Source organism: Podarcis gaigeae (genome assembly GCF_964106915.1).
Source record: "Podarcis gaigeae genome assembly, chromosome: 6".
NCBI classification, from domain to species: Eukaryota; Metazoa; Chordata; class Lepidosauria; order Squamata; family Lacertidae; genus Podarcis; species Podarcis gaigeae.
This window is the reverse complement of record NC_139682.1, coordinates 93,540,211-93,548,496: the sequence shown is the minus strand read 5'-3', so window position 1 is coordinate 93,548,496 and position 8,286 is coordinate 93,540,211.

Genomic DNA, 8,286 nt, shown 5'->3' with positions numbered 1-8,286 from the left:
TTATAAATACCATCTCCAACTTCTCGAGAGATTCCATCCACGGTGTCTCTGAAAAATTTTACATATCACTTGGGAAGACAGGCAAACTAATGCCAGTGTACTGGAAGAAGCAAAGATCACCAGTGTTGAAACAATGATTCTTCAACATCAACTTTGTTGGACTGGTCATGTTGTTTGGATGCCTGATGGTCGTCTTCCAAAGCAACTACTCTATTCCGAACTTAAAAATGGAAAGCGTAATGCTGGTGGTCAACAAAAGAGGTTTAAAGACACTGGCCTGCGAGTGCTCCAGTTGGAGAACAGCCTCTACCAAAGGTGTCATGGGCTTTGAAGACACTCGAACTCAGGACGCAAGGGAGAAACGTACTAAGAGGAAGGCATGCTTGGCAAATCCACACTGTGATAAACTTCCGCCTGGAAACCTATGTCCCCACTGTGGAAGGACTTGTGGATCCAGAATTGGCCTCCACAGTCACTTACGGACTCATTGTTAAAACCGTGTTTATGGAAGACAATCTTACTCAGCTATGAGTGATTGCCAAAGAAGAAGAAGAAGAAAGAAGCCTGTCTCTGTGCTTGCTGCCTTTAGCATCTTGAGGGAGGGAGAAAGATGGCAATTGGGACAGCAGCGCAAGGGGAAGGTCCTGGCTATCTGGAGGTGGGTGTACTGGCAACAGCATGAGAAGACTGTATGAGGACTTGGCAAGGTAGCAGACACGTTGAGAGATTGGGGGTGGGGGTGGGTGGATGTAGTGAAGCGGCTGAATCTTTGGTGCCAGGTGCCTTGGGAAAGGATAGAGGCCTTCGTACCATCTAACTCGTTTCTTCCTCTGCTGTTGCAGTCAGCAGTTATATTGCAGATATTGTAAATGGAAGTGCTTTGAGTTTTAAATGGGCTGTCAGAAAGCATTTGGCACCGGCAGAAAGAGGCTGGGAAATGACAGCTCATTCCAGTTTTAACAAAGTGCTGCTGTAGCTGCCAAATTCTGAGTGCTGAGCGCTGGAGGCCACTCAGCTCATCCCTTTGCTGCTGTAGGAACTCTGGGCTCCCCTTGCTTGGCTTGTGGGGAAGATTGTGGTAGTGGGGGGGGGGTCCTCTGGGGCTGATCCCCTGATTCAAACAATTCAGTTTGGGGTCCTTAGTTTCTAAAGTTCTAAGCTCTTGTCTTGAGTAGGCCAGGTGCCTGGAAGGGCTACACATGTTGTTGTTGTTGTTTAGTCGTGTCCGACTCTTCGTGACCCCATGGACCAGAGCATGCCAGGCACTCCTGTCTTCCACTGCCTCCCGCAGTTTGGTCAAACTCATGTTCGTAGCTTCGAGAACACTGTCCCACCATCTCGTCCTCTGTCGTCCCCTTCTCCTTGTGCCCTCCATCTTTCCCAACATCAGGGTCTTTTCCAGGGAGTCTTCTCTTCTCATGAGGTGGCCAAAGTATTGGAGCCTCAGCTTCACGATCTGTCCTTCCAGTGAGCACTCAGGGCTGATTTCCTTCAGAATGGAGAGGTTTGATCTTCTTGCAGTCCATGGGACTCTCAAGAGTCTCCTCTAGCACCATAATTCAAAAGCATCAATTCTTTGGCGATCAGCCTTTTTTATGGTCCAGCTCTCTCTTCCATACATCATTACTGGGAAAACCATAGCAGGGGCTACACATACATTTTGCTATATCAGATTTTAAGACAGAATAAAATAAAAGGCCCAGTTTGCTGCCAGCTGCCTCATGTATTCCATGGATGCAAAAGACATTGGACCACAGCTCCCATCATCTAGACATTGGACCACAGCTCCCATCATCCCTGACCGTTGACCATACCGGCTGGGGATGATGGGAATTTGAGTCCAACAAGATCTGCCTGGCCACAGGTTCCCCATCCCTGATATAATTCGGACCTGAAATTGTTTTTATGTACGGAATGGTTTTAGTTGTTTTAAATGCCGATGCTATCGTTAAATCACTCTGAGATGTTTTATAGGAAGTGATGTAAAAAATGGAATGGAATTATAAATAGATACCTTTTGACGTCTTCAGTTGCTAACCTCAGGAAAAGCTACTATTTTTGGTTTCCTGCCTTGTTCTTGAATGAGAGATTTTATGTACCCTTAAGAAAACAAAAACCTTCCTTTATAAAGATTAAAGCAAGACCACCAGAAAGGACACATATCCTGGCATTCAATGGAAAAGTGGGATATCAATGGCTTAGGCAAATGAGAATGAAATAAAAAAGTCATCTGGAATGACTCCTTATTCCTGAAACGTCTTCTCGTCGATAGGTTAAGCTGCCCTGCCCCCCGGACTGGTGTTTTATTGTGGGTATATTCTGCAGCACATTATTGACACAATGATAGTGGTGGGTGTGACGTTACCATATATGAGAGAGTGCTGGAGGGGAAATAGTTAAATAGATTGCACAGACAGGACCCAGGGGGGTGGAGTCAGTGGGTCTATAAAACTAGTTCTGGGAGGAGTCTGGGAGTTAGTTCGTTGGGAGTTGTGGGTGGGTAGTTGGTTGGTTTGAGTGGGTTGGCTGGTTGGGAAAGGCAGTTGGTAATAGAGAGACAGGTAGGGCAGTTGGTCCTTGAGTGTGGGGAAGATAGCAGAGATAGAGAGAGGAACATAAGACTAAGAAAGTAAAGAGGAACACTGTTTGGAATGCTGTAATAGTTTTGTTTTAAGTCTGAAATAAAATACACTCTTCTTTATGAATTGAAAAGCTGACTGAGACGGAAGTGATTTTACCAGGGAGGACCTGGTTGGTGGCAGTGGATTAGTGGTGTACGGGTCAATAGTCCGTGAGACAACCGTACGAACGCCAGAGTGGGTTTATTCTGCTTCCGTTCATTCTGCAATGCTTCCCCAATGCTGCCACATTATTGCTGTCTGGAGGAGTTATAGTGCAACAGAAGTGGGACAAAAATAAATCAGAACATTAGTGGCATGCAAAGTTACGGGATTTCAGCAGGAATTTGTGGGATACGTACTGATTGAGAATGAAGCAGTGTGACTGCCCCAGAACCTTTGCAGACACCAACAGTACTGGAAGTGGGCTGTCCCAACAGCATCATGAGCAGAAATCATCATGAGTGCTCAATAAAAAGAATATCTTGAGGAACCCCAGGTAATGCTTCGGTGGTTCTTGAGACAATTCTCCCATCCCCTCACCCACATGCGACAAGTTCCACCCATGTGAGAGCAAATTAAGTTCCACCTCTATTTCAGGCGTACAGTGGAACCTCGACTTATGTACGGCTTTACTTACGTACAGTTCCAGTTACGACCTTCGGTAGGTGCTTCGACTTATGAACCTTCTTCTAGATATGAATGGAGGCCTCGCCAGCAGCCCGGAGCTTGCCTGTCCGGCTACAGATCAGCACTGGGACCTCAGCCACCGGGGAGAGGACCCCCATCTCACCCCCAAAGCTGTGGAAGAGGTCCGCCTGCAAGAGGCACAGCAGGGCACACTGCAGCCCCAAACCCCACCGAGGAACTAACCTGAGGAAGTCCAGAGAAGAACCAGGCCTGGCATGAAAAAAAAGTGACCCTGGCCGAAGTGAACCAGCTCTTTACTGACCCTTGCCCCACCCCCAGCTTGTAGCCAGGTAAGCCCACCCACCTTCAGTGCACGTAAGAAAATAAATAAATGTTAATTTTTTTCATCTACAATACTGTCTTATTTATTTTATAGTACAGTACATTTATTATTGCCTTCATTTTATGGATCTATGGCCTCGTTAGACAGTAAAATCTGTGTTCAATTGCTGTTTTAGGGGGTGTTTTTCATCGTCAATTCACTTTTCTATTACAGCGGTACCTCGGGTTAAATACTTAATTCGTTCTGGAGGTCCGTTCTTAACCTGAAACTGTTCTTAGCCTGAAGTACCACTTTAGCTAATAGGGCCTCCTGCTGCTGCTGTGCCCCCGGAGCACGATTTCTGTTCTAATCCTGAAGCAAAGTTCTTTACCCGAGGTACTATTTCTGAGTTAGTGGAGTCTGTAACCTGAAGTGTCTGTAACCTTTTTTTTTAAATAATATTTATTGAACATTTTCAAATATAACAGAAAAAAGGAAAGAAATAAAACATCAATTTTATAACCCTATTTTCACCAGCATCTTTCCAGGACTTCCCCACCCCACCCCCTCTTGTATTCCAATTCCTTCAAATAGATTCAGCAAGTTCTTACCCCAAATTTTAAACTTATTATAATTAACCCAATGTTAAAAATGTTTTTCCATCCCCTAAAATCGACCCCGCTCTCTTCCACGAGTTCCCCTCTTTAATATGCAGAACAGATTAAAATAAAAGAAAATAGAAAAAAGAATAAAGTATAATTTAACACCCTTTGGATTCCAAATTTCCCTCCCCCCTTTCCCGGTTGCGTTCCCCAATGTCCATCAATGCCTGTTGTCATCCTGGAGATCCCACATCTAGGCCGAAATCCTTCACAAGTCCACTTTGCCGTCTTTTTAATAGTCTTTGCCGTCTTTTTGATCATCTTTAGTTTCGAGCGTCCAATCTTAGAAAAACTCTATCTCAAAAAGGTCCATTTTTTCCATCCAGATCTCTGTATTTAAGAGTAAAAACTCCAATTTTGTTTCTTTAGACCTTTCAAATCTGGATGTCCCAAATGTTCCCACTTCCAACTTTGTCCAATTCTTGTTGTTCATGTTCTTATTATTCTCTCTCCTCACTTTCCTCTAGTTTCTTTTCCTGCTCTGCTGCAAAAATGTTCCAATTCCAAAAGCTTCTAAATCCCCTACAGAGGCTTTGTTATTCAGGAACAAAACTTTACGTCAAGTCCCTTCCATTCTTCAATAGATAAGTCTATTGTCTCCTTTAGTGTAGAGACCTCTGTAGACAAAATAGTGTTCCATTTCTGCAGTTTCCCAGGAGATAAAAAGTCCAATTCAAATTCCATGCCAGCAATACTTGTAGTGTCCCACAGCCCCTCTAGAGGGATTATAGTAACTCAGTTTCCTTCCAGATCGCACCCAACAGTCAAAGTAACTTGTTATTCCTTGTTTTAAACAATTTATATCTAATTTGTAACAAATGTAACCGGCAAAGTCCTCATAACAAAGTTCTCTTTTTATTCTTCAGCTTTGACAGCTCCTTTGACAGCTGTCAAAGCCTCTGTTTCTCCTCTCCCGGCACTCTCACGGATCACTCCCGGTTCCCGGGGGGGGGGGGGTTGCATTTTAGCTCACGTTCTACTTTTCTCCTCCAGCCCAGTCTTATAATTTTCCATCGTGAAATTAGTAACTTTATCAAACTTAGGTAGCACTCGATCTTAGTTGTTAAATCCTTTGCTTTAAATCCTCTACGACAGGGGGGAGGCTGACTTCCTTTTTGCACCTCCCCCGCTCGCTCCGAATTTAAAATTTAATTTTCCCCCCATTTTTAAGTCCAGTTTCCAATTACTCACGGGTTGTTCTTTTAATCCGAATTTTCAATGGAAGAAGACAGCGCTCTCCGCCAAATGGCATGCGGCTTCGCTCGGTAGGGGAAGCGGAGGACTCATAGCACCACCCCCCCGGCACCCGCTCCGTAGCCTTTAAAAAGGCTCCTTCGCGGGTCGAGGGGGCGCAAACGGTGCCCGCCGAGTCACCATGCCCATGGGTTTCAGCGCCCATGGTTTTTGAGGGTCCCCGCGACGCCGACGCGGTAGAACCCAGCCCCTGCCGAGCAGGCTCCCTCCGGAACTCGGAGGGAGTCCGCCATTCGGCGATGGCGCCAACCCGGAAGTCCCTGAAGTGTCTGTAACCTGAGGTACCACTGTACTTTCTATGGAACAGTGCGCCTCTACTTATGTACATTTCTAGTTATGACCGGACCTCTGGGACAGATTATGGTTGTAAGTAGAGGTTCCACTGAATTGGGGGTATGCGAGTTTGATGAGGCCGAAGACCCCTGCTACGTGTGCCAGGCAGTGAACCGCAAGTACACTTCTGTTTCTGAGCATCTCTACGCCAGGAAGGTTTCTAACATCCAGTTTATACCTGCGGACGTATCTCCTCTGTCTGTACAACCCTAGGCATGTTTATTGAGAGATTTGCCCCCGTGCCCTTCTCATGTTTACTCAGAAGTAGCCCCAGTTTGTTAAAGTGGGGCTTGGTCACTTAGTAAGTGTATTTTGGAGCACAGCCTGTATGTTGTTTCTGAAGGCAAAGACATCTTTAAAGACCTTTAAAGCCCTTCACGGCCTAGGACCCTCGTACCTACAGGACTACCTCTCCCAATATGCCCCACGGAGGACAATAAGGTCCATAAATAACAACACCCTAGAGGTCCCGGCTCTGGTTGAGGCTAATCTGACTTCCTTAGGGCTCGGGACCTATAGGTAAAGGTAAATAAAAAATAAAATAGGGACGCGGGTGGTGCTGTGGGTAAAACCTCAGCGCCTAGGGCTTGCCGATCGCATGGTTGGCGGTTCGAATCCCTGCGGCGGGGTGAGCTCCTGTCATTCGGTCCCAGCTCCTGCCCACCTAGCAGTTCGAAATCACTCTTAAGTGCAAGTAGATAAATAGGGACCGCTTTATAGCGGGAAGGTAAACGGCGTTTCCGTGTGCTGCGCTGGTGCAGGCTCGCCAGAGCAGCTTCGTCATGCTGGCCACGTGACCCGGAAGTGTCTGCGGATAGCGCTAGCTCCCGGCCTCTAGAGTGAGATGAGCGCACAACCCTAGAGTCTGGCAACACTGGCCCGTACGGGCAGGGGTACCTTTACCTTTACCTAGAGGTCCCGGGCCCTAAGGAAGTCAGATTAGCCTCAGCCAGAGCCAGGGCCTTTTCAACACTGGCTCCTGCTTGGTGGAACGCTCTGCCTCATGAGACCAGAGCCCTGCAGGATCCGATTTCTTTCCGCAGGGCCTGTAAGACAGAGTTGTTCCGCCTGGCCTTTGGCTTGGAATTAACTTGATCCCCTCCCCCTCTTCCTTTTTCCTTTCTCCTGTGATGGAGCTCCTATTTGGGAACTTCCCTGGCTTTTTTCTGGCCTACATAGAACCAGTTTGGATAGTTAACCTTGGTGAAGACTTGACGTTTTCATCCCCAAATAAAGTTTTTGATTTGAGTTTCTACTGAAAGGAGGCTGCATTTCAATGTTGTATTTTAATCTTGTTTTTTAAGTTGTATGTCAATCAATTGTTTTTATATCTGGTGTTTGCTGCCCTGAGCCCGGTGTTGGCTGGGGAGGGTGGGGTATAAACATAGGAAGCGGGGTATTATTATTATTATTATTATTTATCTAGCAGGGCAATAAGTTTAACTTCTGGCCTATACCTGTGATAGACAGCAGGTGTTGAGGTGGTGGTGGGAGGAGGCAGGGGGTGGGATGGAGAATGGGGCAGAAGGCTACACTGAACCAAATATGCTGTTAATTACATGGAGCAAGTATTTTTTAAAAAGGTTTTGAGGTGACATTTTAAAAGTGTCCTTTCACTTGCAGTGCTATTGACTTTGGCCTGCCCACTGTGTAATGGTTCATAGGTACCGTGTGTGACATGGGAAGAGGCAGGAAATTTGGAGGCCAAGTATGTAGAGGGGAGCGACTCTTGCAATGGCCAGGCCTCTAACTCATTTTTTGTAAAAGACTGAGGCAAATTCCTGGAAGATATGAACACCAGCAGCTTTTATCTAGGATGCTCAAGGCATCTGCCCTAATGCATTGAGTGTCCCAAATACCTTAAAATGCTGGAGGCTAGAGGTGGGCAGAAATGAGGATTCTACCAGTACTACGCACTGTTAAAACCTCCTGATGCATCTATATTACAGGAGGAGTCTAGGGCTGCATAGGGGTATAAACTAGTAGAGCTCTTCTAGACTAGCGGGGACCATTTTTTCTAGACTACCTTGGGAAGCAGCCACTGGGGAGGGGGACTCTCTCATGAAGACCTCATAACCATGCTCAGAGGCCATGCTTTCTCCAACATCCACCACCAGAAGTGTCTCCCACTGATGTTCCCTGAAACTAGCAGCAACTCTCCAAAAATCACCTTACAGTACTTAGCTCCTGGCGTCCCATCTTTTTGGCCAGACTAGTCCCAAAGATTGCAGTACATATGCATGGAGACTTATACAGGAGTCACCAGTGTTCACACCTCTGAATTAGAGCGGTTACCCCTTGCAGTTGATGTTCATTTTCTCAAGGAAGGCTGAGTCAGCATGCCACACTTTTCTGCAACAGCATTTCCAACTAGGCTCAGTTTTTAAAATTACACTGAAGTAGCAAGAAGAACTTTACCTCTGCATCATTGCACATTCCTCCATCTCATTCAAACCAGGTCTCATTG